This window comes from Mustela nivalis (assembly GCF_964662115.1).
Source record: "Mustela nivalis genome assembly, chromosome: 8".
Lineage (NCBI taxonomy): Eukaryota > Metazoa > Chordata > Mammalia > Carnivora > Mustelidae > Mustela > Mustela nivalis.
Genome location: NC_139027.1, coordinates 85,684,944 through 85,711,009, shown reverse-complemented (window position 1 = coordinate 85,711,009; position 26,066 = coordinate 85,684,944). Strand labels below are relative to the sequence as shown.

Sequence of the window (26,066 nt, the reverse complement as noted above, 5' to 3'; positions counted from 1 at the left end):
AAGGCAATTAGCAATGCTGTCACCTAGACTGCTGGGATTCCAGAGGGACCGTAATGATGACCTGTGCAGAGTACAGACCTGCCCACAACAATAAATAACGAGAATGAAATCTTTGTTAGGTAAAATTAAGCCACTGAGATTTTAGGGTCCTTTTTCCTGGAGCATAACCTGAACTTTATTTTTGATATAGGATTTAACTTCATTTTTTTTTTCCAGATGCCTGCCCCGTGGTCATATCCCAGATTGTTGAATGTTTTATCTTTCCTCATTCATCACATGTAACATCTGAATTAGAGTCAATTTCTAGAGGGGTTTTGTTGTTGTTGTTTTCTTTGTTGTCCCTTGATCTGTCCTGCCATGTCCCCGTGCATTTTCATCTCTTTCTCAGTGTCACACACCTATGGCTAAATCTGTCAGTTTTAACATTTATCCTTTGATTTCAACTAGTACAAGTAACATGGTTATTTTTTATCAATTTCTTTCCCCTTTGCACTTATGCTTTGTATCAGTTGTGTCATATCTACATTATCAGGTTATGTAGGACCTACATTTGTGTTCTTCTTTGCTTCATTGTTAAATATGCTCTACTTACCGAAATTCTTTCTTCGTAGTTTCTCTTCGGGTTTTTGGTTAGCTAAAGAACATCTTCTTGCAGCTTCCTTAGATGAACTCACAGAGATTTTGCTTAAGTTCAAAACTATTTGCATGTTGTCCTTATATTTGAAGGATGTTTTGATTGATATCAAATCCTCAGCTTACTCTTTGTTTCTTTGGGTGTCTTTGTCATAAGATGCTGTGAAGAGAATAAATAAATAAGTTGATTCCCCATCTACCTTTGTGTCTTATTTTGCTCTGCTGCATGAAAATTTCTTTCTTTAACCTCGAGCTCTAATGGTTTTACAAAAAAACGACTCGGATTGATTGGCTAAATCTAGTTTGAGATTTGGTGTACCCTCTAAATAAAAACTTAAGTTGTCTATTGATTCAGGGGAAACTTTTTTTTTTAAGATTTTATTTATTTATTTGAGAAAGAGAGGGAGAGAGAGCATGAGAAGAGAGAGGGTCAGAGGAAGAAGCAAACCCCCTGCCGAGCAGGGAGCCCAATGAGGGGACCTAAACCCAGGACTCCAGGGTCATGACCTGAGCCGAAGAAAGTTGCTCAACCAACTGAGCCACCCAGGTGTCCTAATTCAGGGGTAACTGTTAATGTATTATATATTTAAACATTTTTCAGTTCTGCTATTTTGCTTCTTTTCTTCAGCAACTCATGTATCACATGTCTTTGGCCTATCATCTATATTATTTTTCTCTTACTTATTTTGATAACATTTCAAGCATATAGAAAAGTTGCAAGAGCAGAAAGCACTTATTTTCTCTTTTCACAGAATCACCCATTGTTTGTATTTCACTCCATTTGTTTATGACTTGCATGTGTTCCATCTCTCTCTCTACACACACACTCATGCACGCAGTCACACATGTTTATACATTTTTTTAACCAGTTGAGAGTATGTTGTAGACATTATACTCTTTTGCCCTGAATATATCAGTATATTCCTTAACAAGGCTATTTTTTTTACATGGTCAAGAACAATGTCCAGTTTCAGGAAATTTAGTATTAATACACTTGTATTATCTAATTCCCAGTCTCTATTCAAATTTCATGATTATCTCAATAATGTCTGTCATGGCATCTCCCTCACCCAATCCAAGATTCAATAAAGAGTCACACATTATATTTAATTATCACATCTCTTTAGTCCCTTTTAATTTGAAGCACTCTTTATACTTTGTTTTCTTTAATGACTCACCAGTTATTTTGAGAGTATCACTCAATGTGTGTAATTGGATGTTTTCTCATAATTGGTTGTAGTTCTGTGTTTTTGACAGAAATGACGTGGTGCTGTGATCTCAAGGAGTCAGAGCAAGATCTTGATTTGTCTTAAAGTAAATTTGATCCATTGAGGGATATGGTGTTCGAAAAGTTTCTCTGCTCTAAAGGTACTATTTCTTTTTTCTTTTTTCTCCAAAATATATAAAGAACTTATCTCTTTTCCCTTTGTAACTAATAACTGTCTTGTGGAGAGACACTTGAATGGAAACAGGATGTTCACATAGTCTCACGCTTCCACCCACAAGTTTTGAATCAACAGCTCTATGCCAGTGATTTCTGAACTCCTTCATTCCTTCTACTTTTCCTCGTTGGTTTTCACAGTAAGGAGAAGCTTGTCCTTCTCATTCATTCATTCATTCATTCATTCATATCAGCATCACTGATTGATTCTCATTCTATCCAAGAAGTTAAAAATTCCCTTCTGTCATTTATTTTCATGCTTACATTTTTCCAGAACTGACCAGCAGGGACAGCTTTGTAAGCTGGTTCCTGGGGCCTTTGGGGGATTCTGCCTCATTTTTTAAAGTTACTTTCTTGCTTCCCCACAAAAGGATGCTCTATTACTCATCTTACACTTTCCTTGTCACAACCTTAAAATCAGCCATTTCTCCAAGGGATACATTCCCAGAGCCACTTTATTAGAGAGTGATATTTAGATCTCGATATCCAGGTACTGATTGGTGCTGAGGCCTTTTGCTCCCAGGCCCCTTCAACCAGGAGCATTGGAAACATATGGATGGATGAGGGTGTGTGTGTGTGTGTGACCATGAGATTATACAGACACCTCCAATTCCACTGTCTATCACAGGGTTCATTTCAGGTTCATCATGCTTGTAACCCAGTTCCCCAATAGGAGAGGAGAAACTTGAAGCCAATTATCTTCAATATATTTATGTATTTGTTCAATTCTAGTATGCCCAGAAATAGTTTCAGAATTACTAACCCACAGGACGGTGGAAAACAAAGCTATTAATTAGAATTCAATAGGTGTGTATGTATTATTTTTATCTTTAGTCTGAGGTAGATGGTCAAACCACTATCTAACATAAGTTATTTGGGCCAGTTTCACTGTTGCATGTTCTCTAATATTTTTAACACTTTTTGCCTGTTTCCTTCTGAGTGTTTCTAGCTCTACTCTCCATAGTGTTTGATTTTTTTTTTTTTTTTTTAGTTTATGTTTGGACCCTATCCAGTTCCATCCTTATTCTGGTGATTGTTGGTTGTTTTGTCATGTTTCTATCCTGTTCCTCTAGGCTATATTCCATACCCACTCTGTCTTCCTTCTCTTTCCTGAGTTCTTGCATTCCTGCTTCATCATATACCTTTTAAAATGGGATTTATTTTAAATTTTTGAAAATGGTATTTTTTTTTTGAAATTTCTATCTCTCTCATTACAGTACTTTTCTGGAGAATACCTTTTCTCTGTTGGTGATCTTTGCTGCTCATTTCTTCCCTTTCAAGTATAGCATCTTTGTTCAGATGGACGTTGTAGACAAGAGGGCATAGCTTCTTCTCTACGACAGCATTCATATGACTGGGCAGTTTGGAGCCAACCTATCTGCAAGATACTTTTGTAGGAAGGAGTGAAGCTGGTCTAAGTTTCCAGATTGGCTGCTTTCCCCAAAGCGCATGCTCTCTGCACCTCAGCCCCCGCATACAACTGCTTCCTACAGAATCACTGCTTCTGTGCCATTCTACATGTAGATCAACTCCTCCACTTCCTTACCTTATGGTGCCATTCCATTTCTATACTCTTCTTTCACAATTTTTCCCTCAGGGTGGGAGCCACATTTCTCAAACTTTACTTTTGTTCACACGTTTAAAGATCTGCTGCCATGGGCTTCTACTGTTGAGAGTTTTCACAGAAACTGTTAGATCTTCTAAAGGTCTGGTCTTATAAAAATCATATTTCATATGATAGGGGTCAGGGTCTTATTTCATAAGGCCCTGACCTCTAATTTTTACAGCTGTCCACTGCCAAGAGCTAATTTCCTGAGGCACCAGCCGGAATGTAGTCAATGGATTTCTCTAGGACAGTGACTGGATGTAAGCATTCTGGATTTTCTTAGCTTCATGACCCAGAGAACAGAGCCTTAAAACATGGGCTTTTCTGGAAGTTCAATCACATGAATCAAGAGTGAAAGAAAGGGAGAAGAAAGCAGGGGATGAGGAACAACTGCCCACCACTTCACAAAGAGCATGCCTGACTATTCATTTGCCCATTACATCTTTGAAGAGCTCTTTATGCAGCTACCACTTACATAGTCTATTCAAGGAAACAGGGTAGACAGTAGCCACCTGGTTCCTATTTCCCACTGATCAAAGGTTTGCTCCATAGAATAATAATTCTCTTACACATCTAAGTTGCACCTGCTTGCGCACCAAGCAGAGACCAGAGTTCTTACTCCTTAGAGTCAACAGAGAAGCTCTGGTAATAGGTGCAGAGGGCAAACAGAAGTCACTGTGAGATGATGGCCACCAGAAGTTACTTGTTCAAACTTAGCTTGGCTATATATTCTGATTAAACAGACACTGTCCTTGTTCAAGTCTATGGTCAAGGCATAATTGTTGAAAGCACCTCCTTTTACTTTAAAAATTGTTTTGGATTGAATAAAAATTAAATATTTTATATAGGACCCAGGACAACTGGCCAAAGGCCCTGGACATAGGTGAATCTGAGAAGATCTGGAGTAGATATAAGAGACATATAAGAGACACCTGATACACAGTCTGGAACATTTTTTTTCTGGATATCTCCCACCTTCAGCAAGCTAACTAGTCAGTAATGCTCTGAGAGAACAGAAATAGCTTTTTTTCCTTTTCTGGGGACCTCTTTTCACCATTTGCCTATTAATATCTTCAGATGTTCATATAAATAGAATGGCAAAATCCATTAGAGGGTAGGGATGGGAATAGAGCTGAGCTGATACCCCAAAAGGAGGTGATAAGGTATCTGAGCAGATGAGATGTGGAGATTATAATATTCAACCCAAAGATTATCGACTTTCAGTACCATTTTAATAGTGACATGCATTGATTGTGTTTAATTAACTGGCCCATAACATACTATTAAAAAGTCTGCTCAAAACACTTCCAGAAAATTCATGTACTTTAGAAATTGTCACAGGGTGCTAAATTCAGCCAAACCTAGAAAGAGCATTATCAAACAAAATTTATCGCCTTAAATAATCTCTAAATATTTTCAAACAACCCAGACATAGTAACTGATGTACCGCTCCACTCATTGTAATTTTGGCTTCAAAGATAAAATTTAATTGGATATATTGAAAATCTCAGTGAAACTCCAGAGGTAACACAATCCATTTTAATTATGAAATGTTCAGAGTACATCATGCAGGCTGTGGTCGGCAAGCATCTGAAAGGTAGATCATGAGTTGTTCCAATATGCAAATCACAAAGCGAGGGGCAAGATTTTTCAAAATATTTTCTCTCCCACAGACTTGAATTTGCATTTAAAAGCACAAGAATAAATTTATGAACGATTTGGTCACAACACCAGCAAGGAAAAGCATACCAAGAGAAACATTAGCTATTAGCTGCCAAAAAGTTCTTTGCTGAGGCATGAAAGAGAGTAAGGATAAGTGGATCATGGAGACACTTAACCAATGAAGTCAACAGTTCAAAAAATTGGGATATGAGTTTAAAGGAAAATGATTATAGGTAAAATATTGGAAAATAAAAACTATGAGAAGAATCCATGCTTCCTTAATCTAATATAGAGGTAAACTATTTTCTTGATTCTGTAACACCATCAAAGAGAGCTGCCTTAGGGGCGCCTGGGTGGCTCAGTGGGTTAAAGCCTCTGCCCTCGGCTCAGGTCATGATCTCAGGGTCATGGGATTGAGCCCCACATCGGGCTCTCTGCTCAGCAGGGAGCCTGCTTCCTCTTCTCTCTGCCTGCCTCTCTGCCTACTTGTGATCTCTGTCTGTCAATTAAATAAAAATCTTTGAAAAAAAAAAAAAAGAGGAGAGAGAGCTGCCTTATCAACTAAATTATAAGCCTTTAAAGAAAAAAAAAGTGCATGTGTTTGTTTTGTGTGCTTCTTTAAATAAATGTAGCATACACATTACATGCTATGTCATCGTTCTTTCTTTCTGTTACTACAAAAGCCTTCCTAACTTAGAAACTAAAGATTGTTCCAGTAAGTTTTTGGCCATCAGTAACATTAAGGAGACACACTGTCCTTCAAAATCCATACTTGTTTGTGTTCTTGACATACTTAGCAATTTTAGGATCAACAGCATAATTTTGAAGCATATAGGGTAATATTAGGGTTTTGACTATATTTTCTATGATTAAATGCCTGACTAGGATCATATTTCATTGAACATTAAACAGTTCCTCTTAAAGTCAGACAGATACCTTATAGATAAATATTCACTGTCTGAGCAACAGAAAGATGAATTAATTATACCAACCATTCCAAGCTCCTACTATGGGAGTTTTGGCATTATCCATACCTTTGATTATATTGCCTGGAATGTGACAAGCATTTTTTGGCATACAAAATGGTTGTATTCTTGAAATGATAGTTACAAAGTTACATTTCTAATATATCTTGAGGAATGAATTACAGATCCAAAACTGAGTTAAATTTAAAATTGTTTCTCCTATTTCTATTCATTTCACAATATATACATATATCAAATCATGATGCTGCTCATTTTAAACTTACACAGTGCCAATTATATTGCAATAATACTAGAAGAAAAAAATCAAAATAAATAAGTAAGCCAACACATCTAACACAATAAAGTACATTAAGAAGACAGATGAAAACAAATCCTCTCCAGATAGAAAAAATAAAACAGAAACAGTATCTTGCCTATCTATAAACCTATGGAGAATCTCTACTTGCAGCAAATGGTCATCTCTTATCCCTGTCCTTCAAGAAAAGGAAACTAAACTGAAGATTTATCAGAGTAAGAACATTTGAAATGATTTAGGGGGTGGAGTAGGCTAAACAATTAAAACCGCCCAGGTGGGAAAGTCAGAGACTGAGTATACGAACAGTGGCCAGACCGTAGTCAGCAACAGAATCCTGCTCCAAAATCCGTAGCCACCACCTGGGAAGTCAGACCTCAACACCTGTGGCAATCGACACAGTACCTTCAGGACTTGATCAAGGATGACTGACAGCTTCTGTATATTTTGGCCTCGCTTCCAACTCAACACCAACCACAGAAAGCCAAATATGCTCCCAAAACAATCACATTAAGATGTCCCAACTCTAGTGACCAGACCTCCAACTTCCCCATGCTATGAAACTCCAAATGGGCCACACCTGCAGCCTTCCATTCTATTCCACAATAAAGCTTCAGCACTCCCCAGCCTGGATTGGAGCCCTCCAAAATACATGTGATGGTACAGGATCCTAGCTGTGAATAAATAGCCTCTTTTCTTTATATATAGTGACTTTCATTCATTTCCACAAGAAAAACAAAGTTTAGGAGTTAAATGATAATAGCTGATGATAAATAGCTATAAAATCAGGAAGGAGGTGCGCCTGGGTGGCTCAGTGGGTTAAAGCTTCTGCCTTTGGCGCAGGTCATGATCCCATGGTTCTGGGATCCAGCCCTGCATCAGGCTGTCTGCTCAGCCGGGAGCCTGCTTCCTCCTCTCTCTCTGTCTGCCTCTCTGTCTGTCAAATAAATAAATAAATAATATTTAAAAAAAAATAAAATAAAATCAGGAAGGATATGCTCAGGCCAAGTGGAGGCTTAATCATCAAATTTTGTCCTTTGAGAAGGAAAATATAAGTTACTTAGTGTCATCTAAACACTAAGTCCCCTATGAAAACAATTATGACAAAGTAAACATCAGATGACTATAAAAAAAAAAAAACCTCATCTTAGGAAATTATTTGTAAAGTTGATATTGCTATGTATAATATTACCTCTGTCTCTTCCAGAGTCAGGCTGTCAGGCAAATTTGACCGAGACCAGTGAGTAACTAAACCTTCAGTGAGATGCAGAGATGTTTGAGGGTCAGGACAAATCCAGTTCCTACCTCTTCTGTGAGGTTGTTCACAGCCCGTGCTCTCCTACTGTCATACATTGTGCTCATAGCCGATAGTCATCCATGACCTTTTGAGTAACTACTGTGCGCCCACCTCGCCAGTGTGTCATGAGTTAGTGTGACTCCATGAAGCAAATGTGAATGTTCTGAGGGAAGGAGCACACAGTGTGCATTTCCTGGACTTCTTACTGTCGTAACAACACAGACGAACTGGCCACTAGGTTGACATCCTGTCAAATTTCCTCATGGGGTGCCAATGGTTTCTTATGTCATAGCTCTACCCACAGTTGTGGGTAGCTTGTTTTCTTACCTGTGTCCCCCTTTCAACTGGAAAGACTTTAGAGCAATGACATTTTTCATGTTGTAGTTGTTGTTCATATTTAAATCCCCTGTGTCTAACTTTGTTGCGGGCTTCAAATAGGGCCTTGCTGAATGTTTTTTTGGCTATCCATTTCTATCTGAGAAAAAAAACTGTGTATGAATCAGCAATGATCTAATGTGTCATAGTTGCTGCATTTACTATACCAGGGTCAACAAAGTTTTCCTTAAATGGACAAATGGCAAAATGTTAAGCTTGCAGAATATAGGGTCTCTGTGGAAACTAGCCAATTCTGTCTCTGTCAGACAAAGCAGCCCTAGACAGAAGTAAAAAAAAAGTGGGGGGGCATGGCTATGTTAGTACCATAGTGGTTTTGTTTTTGTTTTCATTTTTCACAAAAACGGGCAGAGAACTGGATGTGGTCTTCGACCCACAATATGCCTACCTTCACCATAGAATGTCAACGCTTCAAAAAAAAGAGGTGGGACTGAAAAACATCCAATAAATCTAAGCAGTACTTCCCAATAGCCACAGGCTCTGCCTCTGGACCAGTCTCAAAAGTGATGTTATTTGTTGCCTACATTCATAGTGGAAGAAAACATTAAATTTCAGTCAGAGGTTAGTCAAAACAAAAGCGGGCCCCGGGGGAAGAGCCCTGCTGGTGGGGGGAATGGGGTCTACGCTCAGACAGTGGTCTTCACAGGAAAACCTTTCCTCACACCATGGGCCAGATATTTAAGACATATTCGTTGACTTGTTTAATCCTCATACAACACTACAGAGTAGGCGTCATTGTTTCTGCTTCATACCTAAAGAAACAGTGATGAAAGTTTATTCAAATGTTTTCTTTGAGAACCCAAGGCTTGTGTGGGAAAAAATTTCAAGTCCTAATCTGCCCACCTGCAGACACTCTGTGTTCTTCAGACTCTGGGGAGGGAGACAGAGAAGCCAATGTTACGGGAGGGGCTTTATGTATAGCTTCTAACAGTGACCTGCAGAGGCCAGATAAACCTAACTTCTATTCAAAATATGATGTTGGAAATTTAACAGCTTGGATCAACAATTACATTGAAATTATATGGATTAAGCAAAATGCAAAAAAAAATGCACATTTTTAAAAATATTTATTTTCGAGGGAGAAAGAGAGAACATGAGCACATGGTGGGGAGGGACAGAGGGAAAGAATCTCAAGCAGATGCCGCACCGAGCACAACCCTGAGCTCATGGCCTGCGTGGAAACCAAGAATCGGATGCTCAACCGACTGAGCGACCCGGGCGTCCCCAAAGTGCACATTTTTGAAGTAAGAAGTCTTCATATTAAAGCAGTGTTAGTATTTCAAAAGTAGAAACTACAACTTTTCCATAATGCAATGAACTATTTTTATTTGAACACATTGTAAAAGTGTTTAAAAGTCCTAGTTTTCAAGTTCTCATTAGCATGAAATTCAATTTTTAAAGTGTAAGGTTGATCTATAACATTCATACAACTTGCTGTATGTTCTACATCTGCCAGGTTTTCTTATCTCTTCTTTCTTAGCCACGGCCTTCCACTATATAGGTTTTATTAAAAGGAAGCAGAAGAGTTTGGGGAGCGGGAAATCGTGATAAACACGCCTGGCTTAAAACATGCGCTAAAAAGACTGCAAGAGGTGATTTGTTCTCCTTTGACTTTTTGAACTAAACTCAGTAGCTGCCTTCTTTCAAAGGATGGAAACTTTACAGAGGCAACGCAGAAATAATGACTAGATTTTTAGGTGTAACCCTGGAATTTTTCTTTTTGAGATGCTAATAAAGAACTCCTTTCTTTTTGTTGGTTTCCTGACTTGTAAACACACTCACAAACACATTCACACACAACAACAGTTTGAATAAATTCCTTGTTGAGGTTCAAAAGCCTCCAGGCCCTCACCATCTGGGTTAGAAAGTCTCTGCCCTCAGCTCTGCCCCCATGGATGCACCTCCTCTCCTAGGGCATCTCAAATTCTTTGCCCTTCCAAGATCTCCTTGCCCTGTTAGCCTGTCCTGGAGATCTGAAGAAATCCTTAACCTATAGTGTATTTCCTCTTCTTTTACATGGGTTTTTAAAAAGTCAAAGTTTAAAAAAAATTAGCAATTTAATATTCAGGTTATTTTGAAGCCTCCACAATCAAAGGCTGCCCAAGTAAAGGATCTGCTAGCACACTCACCCACATGGTCCATATGTTATATTTTGGATAGGCAAGATGTTAAATATAAGCTTTAATAAATGCAGTGAGGCTAAATGAAGTCAGGAATCGTGATAGTTGCGTTTACTGTTTAACCGTGATTTTGCCTCACTGTACCAAAGACAATCTTGAGCAGGAGAGGGAGGGGAGTCCTTGTATACATGGTTTTTTGCCAATTTGTAGACATAGAATCTAACTTTCAACCCCACCATCTCACTCCTGGTCTTGTTTTCTTCTTTATTTAACTTTTTACTCATCTCCTTTTTTTTTTTCCCTCCTTCATAAACTCATATCATGTCTCAAACAGAGAGGGAGGAAATACAGAGAGTATATGACTGGGTAGTAGCTCTCATGTCTGTTTGGAGAGAAGGCTAGGCTGTCTTGGATTTATAATTCATGTGATGCAAGTTGCCATCCAGATGACTGTTGTGGTTGGCTTTGTAATTCAAGAATACTAATACGATTATGTAATGAAAAGAAAAGCTAAGGAGGAGTATATCTTTGTTATTTGATTTCAAGTATATTCACAAATAGCTTTCAACACTGACAAAAGAGCGACATGCAGGCACTCTGCTTGTCAAGTAACACCAAACATCTGGATGAAAACTCTAAAAGAAGAATCAAGCAAATTGCCCATCTTTGAATAGTCATGAAGTGAAGCACACAGGTCTTTGGAACATCACACACGAACTTTTGATGAATGTGTATCCTTCTTTAAAGCAAAAATTCTATGAAAAATGCCTTGGGTTTCTTGCAGATAAATCATAGTGTCTTATCTCAGAATGAGAGAGTGTTAGAAATGGGAAAACACTGGAAAGGGGGTTTTCAGGACTGGCAGAGAAGGAAAGAGGGAGTTCATCAGAAATGGAATGGGACAAACACCATGAGAGGGACAAAGGAACAGTTACCCTTTATTAAGGACTCTTTCTACCAGGCATGGGCCACATGCTTCATATACATCACCTTATACAAGCCTCAAAACCACCCCAGGATGTAATTTGTCCTACCACTATTCTATTCCTAATGTGACTAATAATACTAGTTACAACTTACTGAATGATTATCTTGGGCCAATAAGTGTTCCAAGAATTTACATGTACATTGACTAATTTAGTCCTCACACCAACCTTTTCATGGTTGAAGTCATTGAGAACTACGGAGGTCAGCTTGCCTAATCAACACTCCTAGGGAAGCCATGTTCTATGTGAAGGGGGTGGTCATAGAGAGGACTACAATGTGCGATGTCTCCGAAAAGCTGGGACAGTCTCAGTCTCCAGTGTTTTGCCTAGAAATCCTTTTTCATCCACTCAACAAATGATTATTATGAATAGCTGTCCTTCATGGAATGGTCACTCTATAAGACCCTGTTCTAAGTGTGGTACATGCATTCCATCCTTATAATTTATTATTATTATTATTATTTTTAGAAAACTGAAATCCAGAGAGGTTAATTAACCTGCTCAATTCAACAAATATTAAATAGAGGAGATTAAATCCATACTGTGAAACTCAAGTTCTGTATTAAATACTGCAGTAAGCATCATCCACAAGAGCATTTCTGGGCATGTGCCATGGCAATGTCAGGGTTAGAGGTCAGCTATGTTCTGATGAAAGGCCAGACTCCTTGTCAGAAAGGAGCTAAGGGTCGGTTGAAAAAGATATACGTAAACCAACAATCAAAGTACTTTTAAAAATTTGTTTTGATTAAGTGGAAATCCATCAGAAAGCACCTCTATAGGGCATGGCACTTGATCTGCCATTTACGGGATGCGCGAGATGTTAACTGGTAGGGTAATGTAACACTGGGCTTGAGGCAAAGAAGACTCTGGCTGAGTGTGAGCATATCCCTTTTTGCATGGAGCTCTAAAGATGCCACAGGTGCAAGAGAGCTACTGAACATGCAAACAATATTTCACCATAGAGCCAGAACCCCCTGCATAGACTTGCACTGCTTGATCCAGAATGTCCCTTCCTCCCTCTCTGCACCTTTCCATCCCACCCAACCTCAATTTCTACACAGTTTGAATACTCAGTATTCCTAGGCAGATTTAAATCACACTTCCTTTCAGGCAAATCCTACTATAATCCAATATCCTGCTATACTATAATTGTTTACTTCCATCTCCATCTCTTCTACTGAATGGTATACTCATATTTTCTTTGCCCAAGTGCCTACCTCTCCCCCATTCCAGTGCCTCACAGCCACGGAGTAGGTAATTAAGGCGAAGCTTTGGTTAAGAATAGAGCCCAACCTCCTTGGTGCTCACAGAAGATGAACTTGCCCCAAAACATTTCAGTGGTAAGAATTGGGGCTAGGATTTAGGTCTTTAGCTCTCTGACCTAGCTTTCTCTTCATCACAACATGCGGTCCCTAAATCAAGGAGAGACTGCTTAACTGTTGACCCATGAATATAACACTAATAATCTGAGGAATTAGAACTCTGATTCAAGTCTATTGAGTCCAGATTTAATAATTGTCACAGAAAATCAGCTAGGAGTTCTTGGCAAAAATACAAGGTTATATCAAAATGACAGCTGTTAAGCCATGATGTGGAGACATGAAGGAAGTAGCTGGCAGTACAGTGATTGTTGTATCGGTGATCAAACTAGAACCAGCTAGGGGCGCCTAGGTGGTCCAGTATGTGAAACATACAGCTCTTTATTTCAGCTCAGGTCATGATCTCAGGTGTTGGGATGAAAGCCTGCATCGGGCTCCTTGCTTGGTATGGAGCCTGCTTAAGATTTTCTCCTCATCTCTCTCTCTCTCCCTCTGCCCTGCCTTCTCTAAAAAAATAAACAAACAAAAACAAAATAAAATAAAACCCTAAGAACCAGCTAAGTGATGGAAATCAAGGCATTATATGGCTGACTTCCCCCAGAAACCAAAGGTCGATGCCAGATCCTCCCACTGGACTCTGCCTTCAGGCTCCCACATTCTAGGTTAGTCTTGGCTAGTCTTTTCTTAAGCTAGCAAAGCTCTTCTGTCTCTTAAAATCCTAACAGAGGAGGGTTACCTGGGTGACTCAGGCCGTTAAGTGTCCACCTTCAGCTCAGGTCATGATTTCAGGGTCATGGGATCCAGTCCTGCAATGGGCTCTCTGCTCAGCAAGGAGTCTCCTTCTTCCTCTCCCTCTGCTCCTCCCCCTACTCATTCTCTCTCTCTCTCTCTCAAATAAATAAAATAAAATCCTTATTAAATTAAATTAAATCCTTAAAAAAAAAAATCCTTACAGAGGCAACTTAAGATCTCAGCACCAGAAGAATGAAAAAGGGTTTCCAGGTTCTGGTTCAACATGTAAAGAGGTTGAAAGTTATCCCTCCCATGCATGCAACAACAAAGAGCTACAAACCAAAAATCAACAACTCTTTATAGATCAGCCTCCCCAACACTGGAAAGACAGACAAGAAAATACAGAGCCTCACAGCTTAGCAGAACCTGAAGCTACTGAAGCCACAAACTGATAGGAAAACTTAAACTGTAATTGATGAATTGTTACAGGCTCAGTGTGGACAAGCTTGAGAGATAAATATGGAGGACCCACATACATTTGTCAACTCTAGTTCCAAGAACCTCATCAGATTCTCACAGTGGAGCTCAGAGAAAAATGCCCTCCTTTTTCCGGCAGGTGAAAGGGAAAAGTAATCCTTATTTTGAAGTATACCCAAAGTGATGTTATCCTAAATACTCAACTCAAGAGAAACTATTTTACCAGAGCCTAACATATTTCAGTTTTACTAGAGTTTAAGGGAAAGAAAATATCCAAATCCAGCCTCAGAAAACTTCCTGTCTCACCTAAGAGGGAAAAGATGCTGAGAAATACTCATCATGAAGGCTATAGTCTGAGGGCAGAGACTCACTAACATATTGAGACCTAATCATAGGGCTATAGAATGCTTTCTATTCACTGGACATCTGTACCATATCTATAGATATTGAGAGTTTAGAATCCATTTAGTTTGGCCAAGTGGCCTGCAGAGACTTTAAACTGACACTAGCACCTGATGCAAGTTCATGCCCCAGATAGTAGACCAGAGGGTCACAAATAAATATAACTCTTTGATATGATTTCACCAACAGCCCTTATGATCAAAAGTCTCCTCCACCTCACAGGGCCTTCCTCTTATGTGCCCCCTTGGACCTCTAAGGGACTTACCAACCCCCTAGTCAGCTGGTTTGAACTGACCAGTCTAGCTCTGGCCTGGGAACCACAACCACAAAGCACTCAGCCTATGAGTCATAATAAAGGTATACACTCCAGGTCCTATCACTCTATTTGCACTCCACCTTGACCTTCTCTTGTAACCCCTCAAGGCATTCCCTGTACTTCTTCCAGGACCTGTGAGTAATAAGCTTCTTTATTTCAGTTTCTCTTGTAGTTTGTTGTTGAACTACAGTCCACCATCCAGTGCACTGTGCTCCACTAATACATGCTAACCTAACAAAGTCATTATAGTAGTATAATAATGGATCACAGAGAAAAGAACTGCAAGCCTCAGACCATGTTTAAGAAAAAGTTTCTAGGAAAACAAAAAGACAATAGAGAAGACAAAAACAAGGACAATAGAGGAAAGTTTAGTCACTAACACTATAGTTAGAACACAGAGTAAACAGAATCAAACTCCTAGCCATAAAACAAACCCTCACACTAAAGGCCTGATATCTCAATTCTTTTCACCTAATACATGATTTTTCATATATAACAACAAATTGCATATAGCATGTTAGTAGGCAAAACCATACTTTGCAGAGAAAGAATAGACATCAGAACCAGTATGACAGCTGGGGTACCTGGGTGGCTCAGTCTGTTGAGCATCTGACTCTTGATTTCAGCTCAGATCATGGTTTTGGGTGGTGAGATCAGGCCCTGTATTGGGCTCCACACTCTATGTGGAGTCTGATTGGGATTGTCTCTCTTCCCCTCTCCCTCTGCCCCTCCCCCTGCTCTCTCTCTCTCTTTCTCTCTTTAAGAAGAAGAAGAGAAAACAAAAGAAAAGAAAAATAAAGTATGACAAATATTTTGGAATTATCAGATTAAGAATTTAAAATAACTATGATTGATATGCTAAGAATCAAATGGAAAAAAGTGGACATGTAAAAACAGATAAGTAATATATCTGTTATCTGTAACAGATGGAAACTTTAGGATCAACAGGAAATCAAAAACACTAGAAGATAAATAGGAAATGCCGTTAGCCGGCTCTTAATAGACTAGAAACAGCTGACAAAAGAATGTGAGCTTGAAAATATATCATTAGAAATTTTGCAAACTGAAAATTAAAGAGAAAACAGAAATGGAATCAAGGAAACAAAATATCTAAAAACTGAAAGGCAATTACAAAAGGAATACCATGTGTATAATAGAAATATAAGAAGGAGGTGAAAGAAGGGAATATAGGAAATATTTGAATGACTAATGGTTGAGAATCATCTAAAATTAATGAAAGGCATTATATCACAGTTCTAGGAAGCTTAGAGAACCCTTAATGGAATAAATGGTCATATATATATAAATATATATATATATATATATCCCTCAGAATATCATATTCAAACTTATAAAAAAATCAAAGAGAAAAAGACTATCTTGAATGAATTTAGAGGGGGGAAATATCTAAGATGTAAAGAAACAACAAAAAAAAATTACATTAGATTTCCCTTCAGAAACCATGTAAGTAAGAAGAGACACATTAAAAGAGAAAAAAACATATAATTACACAATAGATGTAAAAAAGCATTTGCTAAAATCCAACACACATCTATGATAAAAATTCTCAGCAAACTAGGAATAGAAGTATTCACAATTTGACAAAATACATCAGTGAAATGCCTACAGGTAACAACTTACTCAGTGGTCAGAAACTTTCCCCCAAAGACCAGGAATAAGGCAGGGATATATTCCTTTTTACCACTTCCTATTGAAAGTCCTAGATAATGCAATCAGTTTAAAAAAAAGAAAAGATATACAAATTGAGAAGGAATATGTACTTGTGCACAGACAAGATTGTTTTTGTAGAAAATCCCCAAGAACCAACAACAACAAAAACAAAAAATATCCTGGAACTAGTAAGTGGTTATAGCAAAATTTGAGGACATGAAGTTAACATACAAAAGTCAATTATGGAGTCACAAGATGGCAGAGGACTAGGAGACCTAAATTTCATCTGGTCCCAGAAATTCAGCTAGATAGTTATCAAACCATTCTGAACACCTATAAACTCAACAGATCAAAGAGAAGAATAGAAGAAATTCTATGAACAGAACAGCGACCACTTTCTGGAAGGTAGGACAGATGGAGAAGTGAATCTGAGGTGATACGTGGGAAGATAGACTGAGGGGGAGGGGCTGGCTCCTGGCAAGTGGCAGAGCAGCAGAGCACAAAATCAGAACTTTTAGAAGTCCTCTCTGTGGACGGACATGGCTCCAGAGGCTAAGGCAGGGTGGTGGAGGGGGCCTCGCTGGGACACTGTGGTCTCAGGTATCTCAGGGTTACAGAAAGATGAGGGGTGTCTAAGTGTGGCAGAGCTGCCAGGTATCAGAGTGGGGAAGCTGGATGCAGAGATGGAACTAAGAAGAGGGCTCTAAGCTCGGGTTTACCTTAAACCGTGATCCAAGCCACAGTTGGGACACTGCCCTTTGAGCAGGGACTCCACAAGTGGCAGATCAGGGGAGACTCACCTTCCTCCTCCAGGAAAAGTGATGCAGGAGCACACTGCAGAAATCTTCTGGGTTTAGAGCCTCTAAAGGGGGCCATGCACCAGAGATAGAAAAGCTTGGTCACAGGCTGGGTGAGCATGGAACTTGGCCAGAGATCAGGGAGACAGGAGGGATGGACTGCTTTTCTCTGAGGGTACACTGAGGAGTGGGGCCCTGAGTGCTCAGCTCCTCTGGCTGGAGACTAGTGGCCGCCATCTTCTTCTCCTCCTTCAAACTCTAGGAAAGAATTCAGGGAACAAAAGCTACCAAGTGCAAACCTGAACAGATTATTTAGCCTGGCCCCTGGCAAGGGCAGTGCAATTCCACCTCAGGCAAAGACATTTGAGAATCACTGTGCCCCTCCCCTAGAAGATTAGCAAGAACATCCAGCCAAGACCAAGTTTTCTGATCAAAGAGAAATGCAAAACAGAAATGTTAGGGGAATACAGCACATAGAATTCATGGCTTTTTTTCCCATGATTCTTTAGTCTTTGAAAGTTAACTGTTTTAAATCCTTGTGTTTTTTTCTATTTTTTTAATATTTCTTCTTTCCTATTTTAATGTATTTTAACTATTTTATCTTATCAATACCTTTTAAAAAATCTGATCTAATTTTCCTTTTTGTATTCATTTAACCTTATTTTTTTATACATGTACTTTTTTTTTCTTTAAAATTTGGGGATACAATTTCTTCTAACAGAGCAAAATATACACTCAATCTAGCATACGGCTTTGTTCTAGTCTTCAGCCTGATCATATTCTCTCCTTTTTTTTGCTCTGTCCTTTTTCCAACCAACTTCTTACTTCATCAATTCCTTTTTTAAAATCGTTTATAATTTTCATCTTTACAGTTATATTCCATCCCTTCATCATATATATAGATAGATATAGATATAGATATAGATATAGATATATGCCTTTCTTTAAAATTTTGGGAGTCAGTTTCTTCTAACAGACCAAAATACGCCCCAAATCAAGTGTGTGTTTCTGTTCTATTCACCAGCCTAATCATTTTTCCCCCCTTTTTTCTCCTCCAGGGTTTGGGTCTCTTCTGAATTGGTTAGTATATATTTTTCTAGGGTCATTTTTACCCTTTTAGCATTTTGTACTCTGATTCATGTATTCTTCCCTGGACAAAATGACAAGGTGGAAAAACTCAACCTCCCAAAAAAAAAAAAAAAAAGGAACAAGAGGCAGTACCTACTGCTGGGCACCTAATCATTACAGACATTAGTAAGATGTCAGAACTAGAGTTCAGAATGACAATTATAAATATGCTAGCTGGACTCGAAAAAAGCATAGAGGATACTAGAGAATCCCTTTCTGAAGAAATAAAATCCTTTTCTAGAGAAATAAAAGAAAATCAAGAAAACCAAGTTGAAATAAAAAAAAAAACTATTAATGAGGTGCAATAAAAAATGGAGGCTCTTACTGCTGGATAAATGAGGAAGAAGAGACAATTAGTGATATAGAAGACCAAATGATGGAGAATAAAGACGCTGAGAAAAAGAGAGATAAAAAACTACTGGATAATGAGAGAATAATGCAAAAGATAAGTGATACAATAAGACAAAACAATATTAGAATAATTGGGATCCAAGAAGAAAAAGAAAGAGAGAAGGGGGAAGAAGGTATGTTGGAGCAAATTATAGTACAGAATTTCCATAATTTGGGAAAGAAAACAAGCATCAAAAGCCAGGAGGAACAGAGAATCCCCCTCGAAAACAGGTAACACTGCATCATCTAATAGTAAAATATGCATGTCTCAGAACCAAAGAGAAAATCCTGAAAGCATCTCAGGACAAGAGGTCTGTAACCTATAATGGTAGGATTATTAGATTGGCAGCAGACCTATCCACAGAGACTTGGCAGGCCAGAAAGGACTGGCATTATATATTCAGAGCACTAAATGAGAAAATATGCAGCCAAGAATACTATATCCAATAAGGTTGTCATTGAAAATAGAAGGAAGGGGCGCCTGGGTGGCTCAGTGGGTTAAAGCCTCTGCCTTCGGCTCAGGTCATGATCCCAGGGTCCTGGGATCGAGCCCCACATTGGGCTCTCTGCTCAGCAGGGATCCTGCTTCCTCCTCTCTCTCTGCCTAATTCTCTGTCTACTTGTGATCTCTGTCTGCCAAATAAATAAATAAAATCTTAAAAAAAAAAAGAAAGAAAAAGAAAATAGAAGGAGAAATAAAAAAGCTTACAGAACAATCAAAAACTAAAAGAATTGCAAACACCAAACCAAACCTACAGGAAATACTGAAAGGGGACCTCTAATTAAAAACAGAGACACTATACAGTAACAGTCAACTTATAGGCAATGAAATGGCACTAAATTCATAGCTTTCAATAGTGACTCTGAGTATAAATAGGCCAAAAGTCCCAATCAAAAGACACAGGGTATCAGAATGGATAAAAAAAGACAAAACCCATAGATATGCTGTCTGCAGGAAACTCATTTTAGACCCAAAAACATTTCCAAATCTAAAGTGAGGGGATGGAAAAAAATTTACCATGCTAATGGACATCAAAAGAAAGCTGGAGTAGCAATCCTTATATCAGACAAATTATATTTTAAGCCAAAGACAACAATAAGAGATGAGGAAGGACACTATATCATACTTAAAGGGTCTATCCAACAAGATCTAATATATAAAGAAATTAATAACAAAATCAACAATATAAACCAATTAATATAACCATATTATATAAACTACTTAATATAAACCAATTAATAACAAAATCAAAGAATAAAACCAATTAATAACTTTATAACCATATATACCAATTAATATAAACTATTAAAAACCAATTAATAAGCTATATAAACCAATTAATAACAAAATCAAAGAAACACATTGACAATAATACAATAATAGTAGGGGACTTTAACACCACCCTCACTGAAATGGACAGATCATCTAAGCAAAAGATGAACAAGGAAATAAAGGCTTTAAATGACACACTGAACCACATGGACATCACAGATATATTCAGAACATTCCATCCCAAAGCAACCGAATACACATTCTTCTCTAGTGCACCTGGAACATTCTCCAGTATAGAGCATATCCTGGGCCACAAATCAGGTACCAAAAGATTGGAATCATTTCCTGCATATTTTCAGACCACAATGCTTTGAAACTAGAACTCAATCACAAGAGGAAAGTTGGAAAAGATGCAAACACATAGAGGCTAAAGAGATTCCTACTAAAGAATGAATAGGATAAACCAGACTATTGGGAAATTAAAGAATTTAAACAAAAATTCATGGAAACACATGAAAATGAAAACACAGCTGTTCAAAATCTTTGGGATGCAGGGAAGGTGGTCCTGAAAGGAAAATATATAGCAATACAAGTCTTTCTCAAGAAACAAGAAAGGTGTCTAATACCCAGCCTCACCCTACACCTACAGGAGTAGGAGAAAGAACAGTAAATAAAGCTTAAACCCACCAGGAGAAAAGAAATAATAAAAATCAGAGCAGAAATCAATGAAATAGAAACAAACGAACAAACAAACAAAAAACAGTAGGACAGATCAGCAAAACTGGGATCTAGTTCTTTGAAAAAATTAATAAGATTGATAAACCCCTGGCCAGACTTATCAAAAAGAAAAGAGAAAGGACACAAATGAATAAAATCATGAATGAAAGAGGATAGATCACAACCAACACCAAAGATATACAAACAGTTATAAGAACATAATATGAGCAAATATACACTAGCAAATTTGACAATCTGGAAGAAATGGATGCATTCCTAGAGATGTATAAACTACCACAACTGAACCAGGAAGAAATAGAAAACCTGACAGACCCATAACCATTAGGAGATTGAAACAGTCATCAAAAATCTCCCAACAAACAAGAGCCCAGGACCAGATGGCTTCCTGGGGGAATTCTACCAAACATTTAAAGAAGAACTAATTCTTATTCTCCTGAAACTGTTCCAAAAAAAAAAAGAAAGAAAGAAAGAAATGGGAGGAAAACTTCCAAACTCATTTTATGAGGCCAGCATTACCCTGATCTCAAGACCAGAAAAAGACTTATCAAAAAGCAGAATTACAGACCAATATCCCTGATGAACATAGATGCAAAAATTCTCACCAAAATACTAGTCAATAGGATTGACTGAATACTTTAAAAGAATTATTCACCAGGACAAAGTAGGATTTATTCCTGGGCTGTAAGTTTGGTTCAACATCAGCAAATCACTCAATGTGATACCATACATTAATGAAAGAAAAAAACAAGAACCATGATAATCTCAATAGATGCTGAAAAAGCATTTGACAAAGTATGGCACCCTTTTTTGATCAAAACTCTTCACAGTGTAGGGATAGAGAGTACATACTTCAATATCATAAAAGCCATCTATGAAAAACCCATGGTGAAAATCATTCTTAATGGAGGAAAAGTGAGAGCTTTTCCCCTAAGGTCAGCAACACAGCAGGGCTGTCCACTATCACCACTATTATTCAACAAAGTACTAGAAGTCCTAGCCTTGGCAATAAGACAACAAAAAGAAATAAAAGCATCCAAATCGGCAAAGAAGAAGTCAAACTCTCACTCTTTGCAGATGATAGCATACTTCATGTGGAAAGCCCAAAAGACTCCACTGCAAAACTGCTAGAACTCATAGGTGAATTAGTAAAGTGTCAAGATATAAAATCAGAAATCAGCTGCATTTCTATACACCAACAAGACAGAAGAAAGAGAAATTAAGAAGTCGATTCCATTTACAGTTGCACCCTAAGCCATAAGATACCTATGAATAAATCTAACCAAAGAGCCAAAAAATCTGTTCTCAGAAAACTGTAGAGTACTCATGAAAGAAATTGAGGATGACACAAAGAAATGGAAAAACATTCCATGCTCATGGATTGGAAGAACAAATATGTAAAAAAGTCTATGCTATCTAGAGCAATCTAAACATTTAATGCAATTTCTTTCAAAATACCATCAACTTTTTTCAAAGAAATTGAACAAGTAATCTTAAAATTTCTATAGAACCAGAAAAGGACCCCTAATAGCCAGAGGAATGATGAAAAAGAAAACCAAAGTTGGTGGCATCAAAGACTTCAAGCTATATTACAAAGCTGTCATCATCAAGACAGCATGGTACTGGCACAAAAACAGACACATAGATCAATAGAACAGAACAGAGAGCCCAAAAATGGACCCTCAACTCTATGGTTATCTAATCTTCAACAAAGATGGAAAGAATATCCAATGGAGAAAAGATAGTCTCTTCAACAAATGGTGTTGGGAAAATTGGACAGCCACATACAGAAAAATGAAACTGGACCATTTCCTTACACCACACACAAAAATAGCCTCAAAATGGATGAAAGTCCTCAATGAGAGAAAGGAATCCATCAAAATCCTCGAAGAGAACACAGGCAGCAACCTCTTCGACCTCAGCCACAGCAACATCTTCCTAGGAACATCGTCAAAGGCAAGGGAAGCAAGGGCAAAAATGAACTATTGGGATTTTATCAAGATCAAAAGCTTTTGCACAGCAAAGGAAACAGTCAACAAAACCAAAAGACAACTGACAGAATGGGAGAAGATATTTGCAAATGACATATCAGATAAAGGGCTAGTATCCAAAATCTATAAAAAACTTATCAAACTCAACATGCAAAGAACAAATAATCCAATCAAGAAATGAGCAGAAGACATGACCAGAAATTTTTGCAAAGAAGACATCCAAATGGCCAACAGACACATGAAAAAGTGCTTAACATCACTCAGCATCAAGGAATTACAAATCAAAACCACAGTGAGATACCACCTTACATCAGTCAGAATGGCTAAAATTAACCAGTCAGGAAATGACAGGTGTTGGTGAGGATGCAGGGAAAGGGGCACCCTCCTACTCTGTTGGTGGGAATGCAAGCTGGTGCAGCCACTCTGTAAAATAGTATAAAGAATCTTTAGGGGCACCTGGGTGGCTCAGTGGGTTAGGCCGCTGCCTTCGGCTCGGGTCATGATCTCAGGGTCCTGGGATCGAGTCCCGCATTGAGCTCTCTGCTCAGCAGGGAGCCTGCTTCCTCCTCTCTCTCTCTCTCTCTCTCTGCCTGCCTCTCTGCCTACTTGTGATCTCTCTGTCAAATAAATAAATAAAATCTTTAAAAAATCAAAGAATCTTTAAAAGGTTGAAAATAGACCTACCCTATGACCCAGCAATTGCACTACGGGGTATTTACCCTAAAGATAAAAATGTAAGGACCTAAAGGGGCATGTGCACCCAAATGTTTATAGCAGCAATGTCCATAATAGCCAAACTATGGAAAGAACCTAGATGTCTATCAACAAGAATGAATAAAGAAAATGTGATACATACACACACACACACACACACACACACACACACACATATACATACAATGGAATATTATGTGGCCATCAGAAAAACAAAGTATTGAAATTTGCAATGACATGGACAGAACTAGAGAGTATAATGTTAAGTGAAATAAGTCAATCAGAGAAAGACAATTTTCATATAATCTCACTGATATGAGGAATTTGAGAAATAAGACAGAGGATCATAGGGAAAGGGATGGAAAAATGAAACAACATGATACCAGAGAGGGAGACAAACCATAAGAAACTCTTAATCTCAGGAAACAAACTAAGGGTTGCTGGAGGGGAGGGGGGTGGGAGGGATGATGTGGCTAGGTGATGTATATTGGAAGGGTATGTTCTGTGGTGAGAAAAATAAAAATAAATTTTAAAAATTTTTTAAAAAGTCAATTGTTCATATACCAACAATAAATTATTGGAATTTAAAATTAAAAGCACAATGCAATTTACAACAGTTGTCTCCTCATGGCTGCAAGGTGACTAGAAGTTCTGAACATTCAAGTTCTGAACATCTCATCTTCATGTAGCAATATCCAAGACATGGGCAAATAGTCATCTTGATTTGCATCACTTTAATAAGGAAGAAAACCCTTTAAGAGACAAGAACTTCCCCCCTGCCAACATACACACACCCACTACCACCAATGATGAATTCTGTTCAGACCTTTGACCCATTTTTTAATTGGATTCTCTGTTGTCTTATTGAATTTTTAAAGTTCTTTGAATATTTTGGATACCAATCCTTTATCAGATATGTTTCTGCAAAGATTTTCTCTCAGGCAATGAATATCTTTACATTCTCTTTGCAGAGAGAGAATCCTGAAGATTTCAATTTTAATGAAGTCCAACTTATTAATTTTTTTCTTTCATGGATCATGCTTTTAGTGTTGTATCTAAAAAATCATCACCAAGGGTACCTGGGAGGGCTCAGCTGGTTAAGCATCTGCCTTCAGCTCAGGTCATGATCTTGGGGTCCTGGGACCCAAACCTCTCTGGCTCCCTGCTCAGAAGGGAGTCTGCTTCTCCCTCTCCTTCTGCTCCTCCCCCTGCTCATGTTCTTTCTTGCTCACTCTCTGTCTCTCAAATAAATAAATAAAATCTTTAAAAAATAATAAAAAATTAAAAACCATCACTCAACACAAAGCCAAATAAAATTTCTGCATTGTTATTCTTGGGAAACTTTATAGTTTTGCATTTTGCAATTATTGTTATTTGCATTCTTAGAGCAATCTCTGCTAAGAGGAATGGAATAACTCTAATTGGTTTTGGCTATTGATTTTCAAACTCCTTTCACCACTGGAATCACCTGGTGGATTTGTCAGGTCAAGGTCCCCAGAGAAACAAAATCAATGAGAGGGATGTGTGTGCATGTGTGCACAGGTGTGCATGCCTGTGTGTGTGTAATAAGGAATAGGGTTACATATTTATGGAGGTCAGTGAGTGCAAAATCTGCAGTATGGGTCAGCAGACTGGAGACCCAAGGTGGTACACTTCCAGTCCAAAGTCTTCTGAGGGAGAATTTCCCCTTGCTTGGAGAGGCAGTTCTTTTGGTTCTATTCAAGCCTTCATCTGATTGGATGAGACCCACCCACGTTATGGGGAGCAATCTGCTTATTCAAAGTTCACTGATTTAAAAGTTAATCTCATCCCCAAACACCCTCCAAGCTGACACATAAAATTAACCATCAAGAGTTAACCTCCTATCAACTTGACCCTCTTTAAACCAGTGTTAATCTCCAAGTAGAGACACCAACAAGATCTTACTTCCACTTAACATTCCTGCAATAACCAAGAACTCACAAAATTCTTTCCCCAGAGAGGATACTAAGCCCTTGCATGATATTTACCCTTCTCTCTGATATGCCATAACTAAAGCACTATGATGTCATGCTACAATATTTAAATAATGTGATAGAAAATCAGTGTAACATAGTTACATAAAAAGGGAATAAGGCAGGCAAGAAAACAAAGTTATTTGTTTAACAGGCAAACACACATTCATAAAATAAGAAGGAGGAAATACTCATGACAGTTACATCTCTTGTTCTGTACATGGTCACATGGTCTCAGCTGATATCTGTAACTACCTTCTTCTACCACTCACTCTATATTCTCTTTGCCTTCATCAAGCACTTTACCCAGTTGTGGTTCTTTACCCAGTGGGATGACCCAAACTTTCATCTCTAAAAAGTCTGGGCCATTATTAGTCCTGCTTGAATTGTGTTGTTGTAGTTATCCATGACTTTAATCACAGAGCACAGTGATATTTAGAGATTCCTAAAAGATCTCCTGTATTCCAGACACACTCTTCCTTACCTTTACTGTGGAATAACAGTCTAATTTCCCTATCAAGATCAGTCACTGCAGCCAGCACTGTAACTCCCTTCCTTCTTAGCAAGTTAAATCAGAAATTTAAGGATTTCCAAATGCCTGGGTAGCAGTCTGAACTTCCAGTTCAATTGAATCATTGCTGTGCCTCCCGGAGGAAACATTCTTCCCTTTAGAATTAAATCCTTTTAACCTGCCTGGCAGGTTCAGTCAGT

The 26,066-nt window shown here is 38.2% G+C and overlaps 1 long non-coding RNA gene across 1 annotated transcript in view; it reads right to left on the bottom strand.

Annotated features, from left to right (window-relative positions):
* Positions 1-598: 598 nt before the first annotated feature.
* Positions 599-26,066, bottom strand: part of LOC309871121 — a 59,264-nt gene continuing 33,796 nt past the window's right edge. The window contains exon 3 of the long non-coding RNA XR_014315045.1: positions 599-793. This is a non-coding gene — a long non-coding RNA (uncharacterized lncRNA). The remainder of the gene's footprint in view (positions 794-26,066) is intronic.